The following is a 17,556-nucleotide window of genomic DNA, read 5'->3' on the forward strand; positions in this document are numbered from 1 at the left end:
TATCATAGCACCACATACATGGAAGGCGCTCCAATTTAATCGTTGTTTAAATGAAGAAAGTCGAGAGAGGTTTCAAGACGTGTCAGAATAAGGCGCCCGGAGCTGCAGCATCTAAAGAAGTCTTCAAGATCCATGCTCTCCACCTCCAGGACAAGGATTCTCTCTCTTTTCCTTCCTTCCCCCAAATCCCAACTCCTCCAGCTAGTCAGACTGGAGATGCAGATCCTCTCCAACAACCCCTTTGAAACCGTTCTAGAAACAGCAGGTCTATATGCGCAGTCGATTTTTAGAGGTTTTCTTTAAGAGCATAAAATCCCATTGGAGCTGCAGTAACAATCCCCGGCCACCAGAGAGCAGGGCGTCGCGGGAGAGATGGCTTCCCCTCTGCAGAAGTCTTAAAGAGGTCAAAGGCAGAGGCAGAAAGTCGGCTCCGCATCCATGGCCTTCAGGCTTCTTTTACTGCCTCGAGTGCTCAGCGCTCTCCCCCTCTCCAGATGGGCTCCTTTTCCTCCTGTAAAAGATGGGCCGGAAGTTCCTAGAGGCTTACCCTAATACTAACCTTAAATGATTATAATAACGAATGCACTTAAGCTACAGGATTTAAAGGCAGAAAAGGAGAATGGAGATGTTTCATCTTTCGTTAGATGAACCCCAAACCTGCTTCTCAGTTCTTTTACCAATCAAAAACAAAAACAGAACAACAGAAAGCCCCAGGCAGTGTCTAAACGGACATTCCCCAACAAAGATTGGCCTTTAGGGACCAATGTCCCAAATCCAGTACATTGTAAATGGAATATTTTAGGAGCTACTATTCCTACACACAAATTCTGGCTCATGGGGCAGTCCGCTCGCAGTGTGCTTTTCCGTCATTAATCACATCTTTGTTATGTGATATCCACGTGAGTACTTCTCAGTAGAAGCAGCTTCATGCTCAAATGCTCAAAGCACACTAGAATAAAGCTCCGATTGTCCTGTTCAGTGATTCCAAGTCCTGGTTTGTCACCACCTCGGGTCTCTAGTTTCCCAAAGTTTGTAACGTAGTTTCAAAACAAAGCTATTTTAATTAATCCAAATAAAAAATGCACGAAGTGTGTGAAGTTAAATCAACGGGGTCTTGCTCTTGCACTTCGCAAGAGGCGGTGAACCTCTGGTCTGTGCTGCCCGATACAGAACATACCTGTGAAGAGCATTTTAGCCTGCTCGTGCTCATTAATTTACAAATGTAAATAGAAATAATAAGTAAATAGAAGCACAGTAAAGTAATGAATGCTAGGAGCATTCAGGTGAGGGCTTTCAACGACAAACACTCAGAGGGAGCTGAGCGCTTGACCACCTGAGTGTGATTTTTTTCTTAAAGTACCTGTAGCTTCTCTTTCTTAAGAGACGGCAGCGCCCTGCGTTTTAGATTCGTCACTTTTTAAAGAGCGATTGTAATGCTCTCAAATCATTGTTGGCGTTTCTTCACGCTGGGGAGGCAGCTGGAAACAGCCCAAGGAGGCGGAAAAGGCTCTGCGCCTCGCTGGGGCGCCGAGGGGCGGGGGGGGACACCCTGAAATACCTGTTGGGGCGCAGCGCTGAAGGCGCGCGGCCGAGCCCCGGCCACGGGGGCCGGGGGTCGGAGATCAGGGGCCACGGGGGCGGCAGGCGGGCGCGCGGGCGCAGAAGGAGGAGGCCGCGGGGCCGACTCCCCGGGCCGCCCGGCTCCTCCCAACGGCGCCCGCGGAACCTGTCCCGGAGCCGCCGGACCCCGGAACTGAACGGGACCCGACCCCCTCCCCGAGAGGCCGCGACCAGGCGCCGAGCCGCGCTCCGAGCTCCGGCGGGCGCACGGCCCCGCCCGGCGCCCACCGCCCTGCCCTCGCCTGTCTCCTCCTTTCCCCGGGGCTCCGCTGAGTTCATTCACTGGGATTGGTTTCAAGTGACGCCATCTCTTTATTTTTAAACCAATGACCTCATCCGCGCTTGAAGTTTCCTGACCAGCGACTCTTTCTCTTTCCCCCCAACCCCCCACCCCCCAGCCCCCCGCCTTTCCCCCTCTTTCTGGGTATCCCTGTTTGGGGGGCTCTGAGCAGTTTTCAAACGACCACCATCACCTCTCCCAACCCCCTCCGCGTCCCCGCCGCCACCTCCACCTCCCAGGTTCCTCGCCCCTTTCGACAGTGTTTTTTCAAGGCTGATCGGGGGTGGGGGGTTAGAGAGAAAGAGCGAAGAAAAGTTGCAAACGGCTCCGCGCGTCCCGAGCCTCCCGCCCCCCCCCCGCCCCTCCGAGCAGGAGAAGATAATATAGCGAAAAGAAGAGGAGGAGGAGAGCGCGACGGGACGGACGCGAGCGGGAGCGCAGCCGCCCTCCCGGCTCCGTCGCGGCGCCTCGCGGGTCCGGGAGGCGAGGGGGCCCCGCGGGGAGACGCCGTGACGACTTTCGTTCCCCCCCCCGAGGGAGCCGGGAGGTCGGCGGCCCCGAAAGTAAGTGGCCGCGCGGACTGCGGGGTGGGAGGGCGCGGGGCCGGGCTCCCGCCGCGCCGGTAGCGTGGACGCTCGTCCGCGCGCCCCGCCGGCGCTGCCCTCCCAGCGGCCGGGCCCGGGGTCCAGGGCGGGGTGGGGGGGCGACCGCGGGCCGGAGCGGCGCGCGCGTGGGAAGCGGGGGAGGGGGGCCCTGCGGGGGGGCCGGCGCGGGGGGCGGGGGGCGGGGGCCTCGGGCCGGACGGCCGAGTCCCGCCGCCAGGAGCCGCCGCCGACGCGGTCCCTTCGCGGGAGAAGCTGCTCACTTCCAGGCGCGACTGTTACACAACACGCCTGCCAAGTGGGGCCCCGGCCTGACGGTTCCCATTATCCCCAGCTCGCCTTTGGCGTAAGCCGCGCGGCCACCGGGGTGGTGACGGGGTTGCTTTCTTCAGTCAACTCGCTTTTCCTCCTGGGACCCCTGAGGCCCGGTGTTGGGGGCCCGGCCCGGTGCGCCAGTGACTTCTTTATTTACACCAGTCGTAAAACGTGAGAAAGGAAAAAGCCCAGGGAGACGACCGAAGGTCTGTGTTTATCATGTGTAGTTTCACGGAATGAAACACAGGGGAGGAAGATATTGGTGCAAAACTGAAGTTTTCAGGTGCTGCCGGGTTTATTTCCTTAAAACGACAACAGCAGCAGCCCGGTAATTAACTCGAGAAAATGCAAGTAGATCTTAAAATGAATGGATCCTGCAAAAGCCTAAGGAAATGTATCAGACGTCAGCTGCAGAGATCCTAAATCAAGTCCTGGGTGCCTCAAATCGTTTGGAGAAAGCACACCTCCAACCAGCCTGTGATTAATAAAGTAGAGAGGAAAAACCTGTTACATAATCTCATTTGCCCTGGGGTTTGCAGTGCCGTCCCCTTGAATCAGGGGGAAGTGAGTTAAGATGCAGGGTTTTTAAATCTCTGTGAAGTTTTTATTTACCCAGTGCTCTGGCTGCCACTTCTGCTTTAAAAGATTGTAAGTAAATACTCCGCTCTTACGAGGGAACCAAACCTATCAAACCTGTTTAGAAAATGACCAGGTATGTTTCTTTCCTTTCCTTCCGGTGTGTGTGTGCGTGTGTGTGTGTGTGTGTGTGTGTGTGTGTGTGTGTGAAATTTACCATCCATGAAAGACCTTATGACTAGTATTTGGGGAACTTAGACTGTCAGAAAAATGCCTCTTTAAGCCACTCATCTTATGAGTGCACATAGGTGACAACTGTTTCCTTAAAGGATTTATGCTATTCTGAAAAGAGATTTTTGAAGTCGAGGTAAATTTTTAAAAGAAAAAAAGGATTCTTACCAATTGAATTAGTCACTTGTGAATTATTCACCTTTGCTTGAGAATCATGTGTATTGGATAAACAGCTGGGGAGGCCGGAGTTAATTGAGACTTGTGGAATTCTGTGTTTGGTGAAGGCAGCAGCCTGGAGAAGGTAAATTAAAAAACTAAAAATTTGGGGCTTTGAATGGGGATTTTAGTCAAAATGTGACTAGGCACTGTGAAAGTTTTTTGTTTTTGTTTTTTAAGTAAAGTTCTGGAATTTAACTGAGTTTGATGACTGTGTGAAAGCTTGTTGTTAGAAAGGTTTTTGGGGGGTTAACATTTAACATCTTATGTAAAAACTTCGCCTAAAAGACACCAGCCCAAAAGTTGGCTTTTAGGTAAAAATAATTTGTACTTATCAAAGTTCTACATGGGGGGAGAAAGTAGAAATGAGTTTATTCTTAATTCTGCTGGTAGTATGGTGAATAACACGAAAAAAAATAGGTTCCAGTGCTGTAAATGCGCGTTTGAATGTAAAATAATTGAATAGCTGTAAAGTGAAAACGGTCATGTAAAATTAAGGATTAAGGATCTCTTTGAACAAAAGCTTCATGGCAGTAACTGAAAAGGGGGCAAAAGAGAAGATCCTGTTAACCTAGTTCTTTTCCTTTTTCTTAAACATTAGAAACTCATTTGCGGCAGTGAGGCTGAGATCAAGTCTGAGATTGGTGCAGTTTAGGCTGGGGTCAGGAGAAGGGCCAGGGTCGATGTGTGAGTTTGTTTTGATGCTCTTTTCTATAAATGCCTGTATCGGGAATTTAATTCTATAGAGTTTTTGGCCTATGGGATTATATATTGATGAAGCTGACTTACATAGCTGTTCAAAATTAATGTTTTTCTATTTTTCAGCCAATCGTAATAGCCCACTAAATATAATTTGCTAGCATTACCAGTGTAATATATCCTAGAAACCCAACTTTTCCTGGAGTATCAAAAAAAAAAACAACAAAAAACAGAGTTTTCTATCCAGTGTTATTTGGGCTGAAAATTTCACTAGATGTGTAATGTTTTTATAATGCTTTGCGTTCTCAAGCAAATGGTACTTTAAATTAAAGAAGTAAATTAATATAGGGTAAGCTGATTTGGATCAGAAGCCCAAGAACAGGGAAGAAATAAATCAGGGGAAACAGAAACCAGATTTTATGACAGTTTTCAACAGATTGAAAAAACTAGTTAAAAAGGCTTCATAGGAAAAACCACAGTTGATGTTTGATTGGCTTTTTAAAAACAATTAACTGTGTCAAAATTTAAAACCAAGACAGATATCCACCATCATAAAAGAAAATGTTTCTAACGGTGGCTTAAGCAAAAATATAATTAAGAAAGTAAATCTTGCCCAAAGCCACATATGATATATTCCAAAGCCAGATGTCACATTTTTTCTGATTATGTTGTGTTGTGGATAATCTGATATTTTTGTACATTTCATTTAGCCCAGATGACCAAGCGTTGGTTGGCTTTGTGAAAGGATATAGGGTTCATAAAGTTTGGCCAGATTTAAAGAAGCAGGCTCAGGCTTTAAGAAGACGCCAGTCTCATACACAAACTGAGAAGTTTGAAATGTAATCAAATAAATGACTGAAGGAAACAGGAGTGGCTCAAAAAGGAGGATCTGAGGCAGATTACCAAGGACAGGTACAAAGAAATAATAAAAGCTTGCCAGGGCTATGATCAGGGAAGAAGGAAATGGGATACATCTTGACATGAAAGGAAAAAGGCATAAAAAGAAAAAATACCCTCCAATACCTCAGCAACAGGAAGAGAGTGATGAAACTTTACCTCCATCTTGATTGGGGTTAGATACCTCATTGTAGGTATCATCAAAAAGTCACAAGATTTTTTTATTACATACAAAAATTAATCTTGGGGGAGGAGGATGGATAAAGTGCATTATGAGTAGCTATAGTTGAGTATATGAGAATGTAAAGCTTGAAATTGACAAAGATAAATTTAAAAACTAGAGGGGGACCCCCTGCAATTTCAGTTGAGTTATTGGAAAGGGAGGGCTATGTTATAAAATGTTGAAACTCTTAACTAAATGGATTTCTGGATTGACTACAGATATGAATGAGTCAAACAGAACGTTTATTGGTGGTGTACTCTTTACACGTCCTGAGGTGGATACCAAAAGTTAGGGGCACGGGTCCCTGCCCAGAATGAGGATTATGAGAATTTTAAAGGGGCTATATACATATGCAAGGATAAACAGTTACCAGACAGCTGGGAAGTGCCAAATTCCTGGTATGAAGAAGAGACTGGAGAACTGGGGACCTAGTCTTCATAGGGATAGTAGAGTTTGACCCTGGTCTCAAAGGATGGTTAACATGAGTATGGAGGAAAGGAAGTAGGGGAGGTGAAAGGGAGAGGCCATTCATCCATCCATCCCTTTATTCAGCGGATTTGTTTGGAACCTCTGCTGTGTGCTAGACACTGTTCTCCGAACCTGGAATAGAGCGGAAAATAAGATAAGGTTTCTGCCCTTATGGAATTTACATTCTAGTGGGAGAAGACGGAAGGGCAGTAAACAAGTAAACGCCACATGGAAAATCTGATGTCAGAGAGTGATGTCTTGTGAAGATAGTAATGAACAGAGTAGGGGAAATTTTACAGTGTTCTTTATAGCCCCACTTATTCTGTGAATAACCTATTTTGCCTGTGATATCCTGGTGAATAATGTTAATGATTTAACTTTTTATTTATTTGCAGTCCAAACCAATTTGAATAGACGTCTACACATTAATTGACTTCATCTTTAACCAATTTTTAAAAAGAAACCTACGTAATATTTTGTAGATTGAAGCATGCACGCTTTGAGTTTTTAACTCCTTGTTAACAATTTGTATGCAATTCTTCTGCTGTTATTTGCTAAGAACCTCATGTTTTTACAGTGAGGTTAATGTCATTCTTTACAGTTTACTTAGAGTTGTATATATTGGACTATATACTTAGGTAAGATTCTCCATTAAGAACGATAATCACAATAGTGCTATAAAGTGAAGCTAAACTCCAAGGACAGTTTGTTTTGATGGTACCTTGTATGAGAGCGCACAAAACAAAAGATGTACAGAAACTACAAGTAAGCTCTTCAGCTCAGTTACCAGAAAATGGGGTCAAGGGTGACACCCCCTCCAGGCCTCATCCACATGGTGCAGGAATCCGATGGTAAATTTGGGCTGTGTTGCGCTCTGTGTGGTTAATCATTCTCCTTACAGATTGATAGGGGAGTTAGTGGTCTCACCGGAAATATTATTTTAAACTTAGGATTTTTACTGTTTTTCTACAAGTAGTAGACCTGATACAAAAGTGTCAGTTCTGAAATGGGGAAGTCTGGACTCTGTAGCTGTCTGACTGCCAGGTTTTACTGTTGTTGTTGACAAGATGTCCTTTGTAGTGTCAGCTAAAAATTTCTTAGTGACTCTTTCATCTTTTTGGACACATTTATGAAGTACTTCTCAAGGATTTTTTAAGAAATGTGTTCTCTCATTCTCCATTCTTTCTGTAGTTTTAAACTTAAAAAAAAAATATAGGTGGAACTGCGGTAAAGGATTTTCAAAAAGGATTTCTATTAAGTGTATGTGCCTATAGAACCACATCTTGAAAATTTGTATGCACCTAACCAGTGTTCATCTACAATACATTCTGACACGCTTGGAATAAGCTTATGGAAAATAAAACAGTTTTCATAGGAAGTGGGAGATTCTTTAACATTTCCTTGATTTCCTTCTAAACTAGATACTCCATTTAGAAAAGAACTAATTGTAGTGATAAATGCTAGGGGTCTGTGATGTGTGTGATCAAAGCTAATGTGACGTGTGCTCTTCAAACATGTGGGAAGGACAGTAGAAATCAGATTTGTTTTAATGTCTGGGTGATGGGTGGGCTAAACTTCAGTTTACAGAAAAATATAAATATAAATTGTAATGGTATATGGCAAGGTAATTAATATCAAATATCTCCATTCTTCCGCTTAAAATTAATAGGGAAAGTCATGTGTAGAGACATACACTGCTTATTGTTTAACTGTATAAATGACCAAAAAATATAACTCATATCTTAGGATAGTGCCTAGCAGAGTTCACTTTTGACAAACGTTTGCCGAGTAAATTGAATTCTCACAAATAGTTACTTTTTTTTTTTTTTTTTTTTTTGCGGTACGCGGGCCTCCCACTGTTGTGGCCTCTCCCGTTGCGGAGCACAGGCTCCGGATGCGCAGGCTCAGCGGCCATGGCTCACAAGCGCAGCCGCTCTGCGGCATGTGGGATCTTCCCGGACCAGGGCACGAACCCGCGTCCCCTGCATCGGCAGGCGGACTCTCAACCACTGCGCCACCAGGGAAGCCCAATAGTTACTTTTGATGGTGGTTGCATTCTCTCTCTAGCTTAGAGCACTGATTTTTGAGCGTTGAGTTGAAGCCTGCAGGTGGTTGCCTTCCAGCCTTGGGCACCCGGCTTGTTTAAGCTTTATGCTCACTCTGGGACCTGGACCCTGACCTCACCTCCAGCCTGCCTGACCCTGGGGCTGACCTGACCTCCTCTTTTCTGAAATGGCAGGTGGTGGTTTCTTACAATTTCTTCCCTTCCTGAGCAGCTGAGCTATGTCCTCTTCTGGTCACTTCTCAGAATACTCAAGTGTCCCCAGTCTGGCCTATTTTGTAGTGGGTTTCTCTGGTTCTTTTTGTTTGTTGTTTTCTTGGAGGAGAAGCACATTTCTCAGGAAAAGTAGTTCTTGACTTTGTTTTATAAATTGTACATGGTATATAAAGCATAGTATTATTTCTTCTTCCTTCTCAGCTTTAGCTGATAATCTTATATTCACTTGTAAGTTAACTGGTGAGAATGATATTTTGATGCTACAAGACAACTAAAAACTAACAAAGACTCTTTTTTTTGGAGGCAATCAGGAAATTAGAACATGGAGTGTGTATTAGATGATACTTAAGAATTATAACTATGAAGTTTTTATCTCTATTAATGGTATTATGTTTATGTTAAAAAAATTCTCGTCTGTTAAAGATACATATGGAAGTATTTCCAGGCAAAATGAAATGACGCCTATTATTTGTTTTTAAAAACTTCAGGATAGGCACAGACACACACAAATGGGAAATGAAACAATATTGACAAATTTTGGATAATTGTTGAGGGTACATCGGGGTTTGTTACTATTTTCTGTACTTTTGTGTGTATTTGGAAATATACATAATAGTTAACACACATTACCAATCATAACTGTGGAGGACGGAATTTGATACAGTAAAATTATGTGGTTGGACGTTTGACCTAATTGACCAATCAGAAACTCTCCCCTGTGCATTTTCTGTAAGTTCTGCATTTCGTAAAAAAATAATTTTTAAATAGGGATAATTTTTTAGCAATATGGTCACAAGGTTAAAACTCTTAACTCTGAGCTCTTATAATAATAATACACCTGTAATTTATAAGTTGTTTTCACGTATTTTGTCTTTTATCCTCTGAACAGGACATGAATTACCTGTTTCACAGATGAGGAAACTAAGACCTTAGACTAATTTATCCAAATCCCAAAGCAAGTAAGAAGTGGCAGCGAACCTGGAGCCGAGACCTTCTGACTCATTCTCAGGTGCCCATCCTGTTATGTACACATACTTAAAAGCACTCTTTTTTGTGGTGTTAAAAACCAGAGGTTTTCTTACATTTTAGTGTCAGGACACTTTTGCATTCTTAAAAATTACTGGAACCCCAAAGATCTTTTGTTTATGTGGACTATATCTGTCAATATTTAGCATATTAGAAATCTGAGAAATGTTTAAAATACTTATTCACTTAAAAGTAATGAACACATGAAAGTTTAACATAAATAACATATTTTAATGAAAAAGGTATTCCAAAACAAAAAATGTAGTGAGACTGTCTCTAATGCATTGCTACATAGAAGATAGCTGGATTTTCATAACTGCTTTTATATTGTCTGTTGTGACATGTTGCTTTGTTTGAAGTACATGAAGAAACCCCCGCTGTACACAGATACAGAGTAGCAAAAGGGTGGGGTATCTTAGTGTCTTTTTCATATAATTGTGAACATTCTTCGGTATATCAAAACTCAGCAAGTGGTCGATTCTTAAGGGTTAGTTGCAGCGTTGAATCTGAAACCTTATCAATGAATTTTTCGTACTCTGTCATGTAAAAATCTGTTGGTCCACCTTGCACTTCGGATGGATCTCTGACCTGTGTGTGATTTTATGACATCATACATTGGTCATTTGAAAAATAACGGTTGACTGAGTGTTGACACACTTGATTACACAATATTTAGCAAATCACATTCATTAATATGACCATGAATCTCATCCAAAAAGTCTTTAGGAAGTGGGAAGCAGTCAAGATTTTGGTATGCAGTTCAAGTGTTCCAAAATTCTGATTTTTTCCTGAAAGCTCAAATTTTATCGTCAGCAGCAGATATTGTTAGTTTCTTTCCTTGAAGCATCAGGCTCACTTTATTTACTTCAGAGAAAATACCAGGTACCTAAGTCTAAATAATTATATATAACAGTAAGTTGTCTGCCAGTCATTCTAAAAGAATGGGGTTTGTTACTTTTGCTAAAAGCAAAGATGGTATTCTCTGGAGAAAGTGTATAGTTTAGCTCACAACTCAACTGCATAAATGCTTTTCCTCAAGACGGCCTATGTATGAGGCATGTAGAAATGCTTTTTCTACATATTTGGTATGATGAAATGCTCACATGTCATCACACAGATTATTAAAAAGACCACGTTCTCAGGAGTGAGATGTAATAAAATTAATAACTTTTGCTGTTTTATCAAAGGCATCTGTGAAACGGGCTTTTTAGAAACGATTGATAGTGAAGAGTGTGATTATCACTGGTGGAGTTTTGTACCCTTGCCGTGATTCACGCTGACGTGCCAGCGGTTTTGCCCCCCATTTGCTTTTGTACCATCAGAGGAGATACCAACATGGTCGTTTGAGGGTAAATCATGAGATTCGTAAAGTTATTTAGTACTTTGAGTAATTCAGCAGCACTCGTATCTGTTGCCAAGCATTCACATAAAAGAAGCCCTTCGATGATTAGTTGGCATGGATACTGGAATAATAAAAACAAAACTAAGTCCACCCGTGTCTGCAGATTTGTCTACTTATAAAGCAAAAGTACAGTGCTTAAGGAGAGGTATTAACTTGTAGACATTAACATTTAATTTGATGAGCTGCTGCATCGTTGGAAGGGCCACTGCTGTGATTTCTTTTACTGACCCTTCGCCCAGCAGACATTCAGCAGTGTCAGTGGGGCAAAGCTTTCTTAGTTTCTCAGCTATCCCGTGCGCCGCTCCAACCCGTGCATTCTGACCATTTACTTTTATGATGCTTTTTCACTTCTAATTTGAAAACAGTCTTTTGCTTCTGAAGACCTCATCACGTCAAACTTTAAAACATTCCATTTCTTTTTCTTTAAACCCTCAGTGAATTCTTTGGATGATAATGAGGTAGTGGAGATTATAGCCGATATAACCAAAGATTGCTCTTGCTAGGAACATAAAAGTACTGAGCACACACTGAAAACATGCATATTTATACCTTAAACTTGCTACCTTAGAACATTCTAAACACAAGAATATACAAGCATATGTTTCCTTAGCTGTCAGAATGATACATTATCATCGCACACTGTGTATTCTCTGGATTCACTGTTGTGATAAAGGCAGGTAACATCTTGGTATTACTAAAAAGAGTTTTGACATTGTGGATCCCCTGAAAAGGTCTTGGGGACCTCACACCGGGGCATCTCTGGATCACACTTTGAAAATGCTGATGTAAACTGGTGCCCTGTCCTAACATATTTTTAGAGGAGTCTAACATAGACATCTGTATCAATAAAGTAATGTTTCCATCTTAGCTGATTAATTTGTCAGCAAGAGGGAAATATGTTAGTGTGTGGGACGAGCCATGTGGTCCGGAGATCATAGTGGTGGAAGGTGGTGTAACCTCAGAGAGTGGTGGGTAAAGGGTAGACAGAGGGTGGAGTTGGTAAAAAGCGCTTTACGACTTAACAAAAAATGAGCATTTGTTCTCTCTGTATTTTTTTTTTAAGCTAAAAAAGCACTGGGTCTACATATATATGTTCATACTCATTTGTGTCTATGCTCAAAATCAGGGTACTCAGCCATTTTTTTCCTTGAGTGACAGCAGGGGAGAGATGCTAGCACACCTGAGAGGAAAACAGATGTTCACGGCCATTGTCCGTTTCTTCCAACCAGGGAGGCTGTGAATGGAGTAGACATTAGTGATCACAGGCGGCGCTGCAGGCAGAACTGGGCTGTGGGCAGAGATGGAGATGAATGATGGGGGGCAGAGGAAGACTGTGGGGTGAACACAGGGAGAACGGGGCCCAGCGACATACAGAGGTGGATGCAGCTGGAGTCATGGAGATGAACGTGTATTTGAAAGATTTCCATCAAAATACAGTTAAAATAACTATTGAAATAACTGTACTGGGTAGTCTGACTTCGAATGTCTTACCAGTATTCAAATTCTATTATTATAACCTGCGCAGGAGAAAACAGCAGTGCCATGAATTTGGTGTACTGCTGGTAAGTCTCTAAGCTTCGGTTACAGGCATCAGTATGTGAAAATGTTGACTGGGCCAGGTTTGGGGCTGCAAATTCAAGAATGAAATTTTAATATTTAATTTTTTACTAACAGGCAATTATGATTAAAGGAGACAGAAGAATTTAGTTCAGATAGGTATCATTCATCAGTTTGTTTTTGATGTGGTACTCGTTTCCAGAAAGGATTTGAGATGGCAGAAGGAAGGATCAAAGTCAGTAATCAAGAGCAAACATGATTCTGAGTCATGTTTTTTTCCCTTATGTTTTATCTACTGGTGACGTTTATTTTAATAGGGTCATATAGTTGAGGTACTGTGACTATAAAGTAATTAAACTGGTCTCTGTTAACTATGCAGGAGACATATAATCTTGTCACTTTTTAGTTGCATATGTATAAGTACAGTATACATTTGTAATGGGAGTGCTTGGGCAAGAGAATCATAGGGCACACAAAGTATCTTTTTAAATTCAGTACTGCTTTCAGCTGTAGTTAACAGAAAGCCATGGGCAGAAGCTTAAACCATAAGCTATTTATTATTATGCAGTTCACAGAAGTTCAGAGGTAAGTGGTCTCAGGAGGTCCAGCTGCTCAGCAGTGTCCTCAGGGCCCCAGGTTCTCTGCCGTCTTTTGCATGTTCCCTTACTGCCACCAGGTCACAAAATGGCTGCCTCAGCTCTAGGCATCACATCCCCTTTCAAGGCAAGAAGGAGGAAGTAGAGCAAGCAGTCCCTATTCCTCTGCTTGCCTGACAGAGAACAAAATCTTTCCCAGAAGCTTCCATCCAGTTTTTGCTGAAGTCTCTTTTGCTTGAACTGTTTCACACAAGACTGCCTCCCCTCACAGGAGATACTGGGCAAATGAGTGTAGGTACAAGGGGAATGGGTACCAGGTTTGGTGTAACGCACATCGTGTATCATTTCTTAGGCTTAGACACATTGCTTGCTGCGCAGGAAAAACTGGGACTCAGCCATTAGAGGGGAGGAAATGTCTCTTGGGTGGCTGGCTGTGTGTCTGTCACAAATATGCAGAAAGGAAAGCACAGAGTATTCAGTAGCTCAATACATCAACTTTCCTTTAGTTCGGAGACTATTTTATGTGTTTCCTTCTTTCTTACACGTTCCCTTTTCTTTCTTATTTTAGTGGAAGGTTACACAGACCTGAATCCCAGTTAGTCGTAGAGCTAATTTAGAGACAATTAGGTCTCAACTTCCTCAACTGTGAGATAAGAATATTGTATTAGATAATCTCTGAGGTAGCTTCCGGTTTAAACATTCTTATCTCTTCTTTTGTTCCTGTCTTTTGAGATCAGTTCACATTTCTATCTTTTTAATCAAAAAAAGTGGACAGGGGAATTCCCTGGAGGTCCAGTGGTTAGGACTCTGGACTTCCACTGCTGGGGGCCCAGGATTGATCCCTGGTTGGGGAACTAAGATCCCACAAGCCACACGGTGTGGCCAAAAGAAAAAAGAAAAAAAAGTGGACAGGATTAGAGAGAGGATATAGAAGGGTTTGGTGTTTTATAGTCATCTTGATAGCTGGGCAGTGTCTCTAATAAAGATCTTGATGGTATAGAAGGTTGAAGCTTAAAATTAGGTTTTGGCTTTTTGGCAGTTACGTAATATGATATTATTTATGCCCCAGATTTCCATTGAAAGTGGAAAGCTAATAGCATTTTTATTTTAATAGGGGAACATATACATATACGTGTACAGTCTGTAATCAAAATAGCCTCAGTACTGTGTTCTAAGAAAATGCCATCTGACCCAGCAGAGGAAGCATTTGAAGCACTGTAGGTTAAAACCTGGTAGAAAAGAAAAAAAAAAAAAAAAAACCTGGTAGAACACCGCCTTTTGTTTATGGAGCATTTGTTCTTATTTGTTAATAGTGTTTGCACTGCATATTTGCCTTAGATAAAATTAGAGGACAGCTAAAGGAGAGTGATACCCTTCATGCGTTGTAACAACTGAACTTGACTCGAATGAGGCAGAACCTTTGATGTTTCAAATGACTTGAAATGGGATTCTACTTGTGTTTCAGAGAGAGCGGTGATCTGGCTCCTCCCACAGAATCCCGTCAAGATTATATGAATCCGGATATACAGTGAGTTGAAAACATATTCCCAATTCTAACAAATTACCAAGCAATTACACTGCTTATAAAGGAGGCTGTTGAAATGTTAACCTAAAAAGGATTAGTCTTCTATCCCACAAAAATCTTATAGAAGGATCCCAATGCAGTTTATTGTGTTTTATCAGTATTGGGAGATCCTGGAGATAAACATTATTAACTCTGGCATTCAAAGGGGCCAAAAGACATCTGCAGTTTGGAGTGTAATTTTAAGAATAAAATGGGGGTATGTATATATATTTAATAGCTGTTTTAAACAGCTTAGGGGCAGCGTCTAATTTCATTACTGTAGAATATCCAAATAACAGAAACTTTTCCTTCTACTGAAACCCTTTTAACTATATAATTAAAACAGTTGTTTTCATTTTTCATTATGTGAGTGACTAAGAGCCTTGTTAATGTAAATATTCAGGAAGCCTGATTTTATAGCTTCTTGGTTTTATAACCAACAATAAAAATCATGTACAGTGGAAAACCCCTGCTTCTCTTGAATACAGTCCTAGCTGAAGGACAAACTCAAGCAATTTTTTCTGGCAAACGAATGACCTGTTTGGCAGGACCTTAGATGCTGCCAGTGGCTGTCTCATTATAGAATGTAATTAACATGATGTTAAGGTGACACAGTATATGGTGGGGGGTTGGATTTCCAGGTACCAAGTGTTAGGCAGTATCGTATCCACTTGCCAGGAAAAAGTAGTTTTATACAAGTTCTTAATAAAAGTTACTGTGAAATCAGTGGAGATTTTTATTGTACAAATGACCTTAGTTCATTTATTACAATGAGCACTTGGGCTTCTGAGTCTGGTAGGCTTTTCTTCTGGACCAAAGATCCATTCTTTTGGCTAGTGGTCATCGGCATGTCACTGTCATCAGCATGAACAGGTATTACTGAGTGACGTCTGAGAGTGAGGTATTAGAAGGGATGCAAAGAAGTGTAGCCTGTGACCTTGGTCATCCAGGAGTTTATGCTTGTTGCTAGCACCTCTTGAATGATTATCTGTTCTTCATGGTTTAAGCAAATCACTAGGAAACATGTTATTCTTTGCCCTAGGGGCTCTTCATCCAGGGGTCCAGCACATCAGTCTCCACTCTCCTAGGCTGAGGGGTGAAGTCACAGTCAGAAGTGGAGGTCAGTCCACCTGAAGTCCTCTCCTGGCCATTTCCCCCTCTCGCCTGTGACTGCAGAGCAGCCCTGCTCGCTGCATGTAGGAGCCGAGTGCTTGTTGGCTGCTACCGTAGGCTAGTTTAGGGGAAGGAAGACAGTGTCCTGGAGCAGTTCTCGCCCCTTTAGGTATGAAAGATTGGGAGGGACGCAGCAAAAAAGAGGGAAGAGATCTATTACTATTTTCTTTTTCTTTTTTAAAAAAAATGTGGTTAAAAACAATGTAAAATTTCTCATTGTAACCATTTTCAAGCTACAGTTCAGTACTCTTAAGAATGTCCACAGTGTTGTGAAACAGACCTTTAGAACTTCTTACATCTTGCAGATCTGAAACTCTATACCCGCCAAACAACAGATCCCCTTTTCTCCCTCCCCCAGCTCTGGTAACCACGGTTCTATGTTCTGTTTCTATGAATTTGACTATTTTAAATACCTCGTATAAGTGGAATCGTATGGCGTTTATCTTTTTGTGACTTAGTTCACTAAGTATAATGTCCTCAAGGTTCATCCATGTTGTAACATGTAGCAGGATTTCCTTCCTTTTTAAAGCTGAATACTATTGTATTATTATTGTGTGTTTAATCACATTTTGTTCATCTGTTGATATTGGGGTGGCTATTGTGAATAATGGATGTACAAATATCTCCTGGAGACCCTGCTTGTAATTCTATTGGCTAAATACCCAGAAGTGGAATACCTGGGTCATATGGTAATTCTATTTTTAATTTTTTGAGGAACTGCCATACTGTTTTGTACAGCAGTTGTACCAATTCGCAATCCCACCAACGGTGGACGAGGGTTCTAATTTCTCCACATCCTTGCCAACGCTTGTGATTTTCGTTTTTTTTTTTTTTAAATAATGGCCATTCTGAAGGTGTGAGGTGATACCTCGTTGTGGTTTTGATTTGCATTTCTCTGGTGATTAGTAATGTTGGGCATCTTTTCATCTCCTAGTTGGCCATTTGTGTATCATCTCTGGGGAAGTATCTAAGTCCTTTGCCCATCTTTTGATCGGTTATTTAATTTTTTGTTGTTGACTTGTAAGATGCCATTTTCTCATTAAAATATGAATTAGCAGAGTAGAACTGCTCACAGGTCAGGTGGGCTATAGTGCAGGGTACAGAAATGCAGTGAGCGGAGCAGAGGAACTGCAGTAACCGCGGAGGAACTCCCCCATCTTCAGCCACTATCGGTGCAGCTTGTTTAATTGAGGACTTTACTCCCAAAGAGGATTTGAGGCCTCATTCATCCTCCTCTTCCTATCCCTCCTCCTCCTTATTACCTATAAAACCAGGGGGGTGGACAAGGTGATAACTGAGGTGTCTTCCAGATCTAAAATACCGAGTTTTGAGAGTATTGCTTTTTACCAACTAACCTCTAACATCTAAAGTTCCCTTGGAACCTCGGTAATATGTGACTCCTAGACTAAGAAGTCTTTGTTGATGGCTAGTAAGAAGCACTCCACCAAAGTCCTATTGGATCTTTGGTTTGCTAACTTTTTATTTTATATTATTTTATTAATTTTTAAATGCATTTATTTATTTTTGGCTGCATTGGGTCTTCGTTGCTGTGCGTGGGCTTTCTCTAGCTGCCGTGAGCGGGAGCTACACTTCGTTGCGGTACGCGGGCTTCTCGTTGCGTGGCCTCTCTTGATGCAGAGCATGGGCTCTGGGAGCATGGGCTTCAGTAGTTGTGGCACGCAGGCTCAGTGTTTGTGGCTTGCAGCTCTAGAGCACAGGCTCAGTAGTTGTGGCGCACGGGATTCCTGCTCTGCGGCATGTGGGATCTTCCCGGACCAGGGATGGAACTCTTGTCCCCTGCATTGGCAGGCGGATTCTTAACCACCGCGCCGC

The 17,556-nt window shown here is 42.4% G+C and overlaps 1 protein-coding gene across 6 annotated transcripts in view; it reads left to right on the forward strand.

Moving 5' to 3' along the window:
- The first annotated feature begins 1,822 nt into the window (after nt 1-1,822).
- DUSP16 (dual specificity phosphatase 16) overlaps nt 1,823-17,556 on the forward strand; it is an 85,011-nt gene continuing 69,277 nt past the window's right edge. The window contains exons 1-3 of one of the 6 annotated variants that reach the window (XM_027129571.1): nt 1,823-2,463; nt 9,295-9,414; nt 14,452-14,514. The gene's annotated coding sequence lies outside the window, so the exon portion shown is untranslated. The other 5 variants (XM_027129575.1, XM_027129573.1, XM_027129574.1 and 2 more) reach the window with 5 other exon arrangements.

The sequence above is a fragment of the Aethalodelphis obliquidens genome, unplaced genomic scaffold (genome assembly GCF_003676395.1).
Source record: "Aethalodelphis obliquidens isolate GAN/ISIS:26980383/991018 unplaced genomic scaffold, ASM367639v1 scaffold36, whole genome shotgun sequence".
In the NCBI taxonomy this organism is placed as follows: Eukaryota; Metazoa; Chordata; class Mammalia; order Artiodactyla; family Delphinidae; genus Aethalodelphis; species Aethalodelphis obliquidens.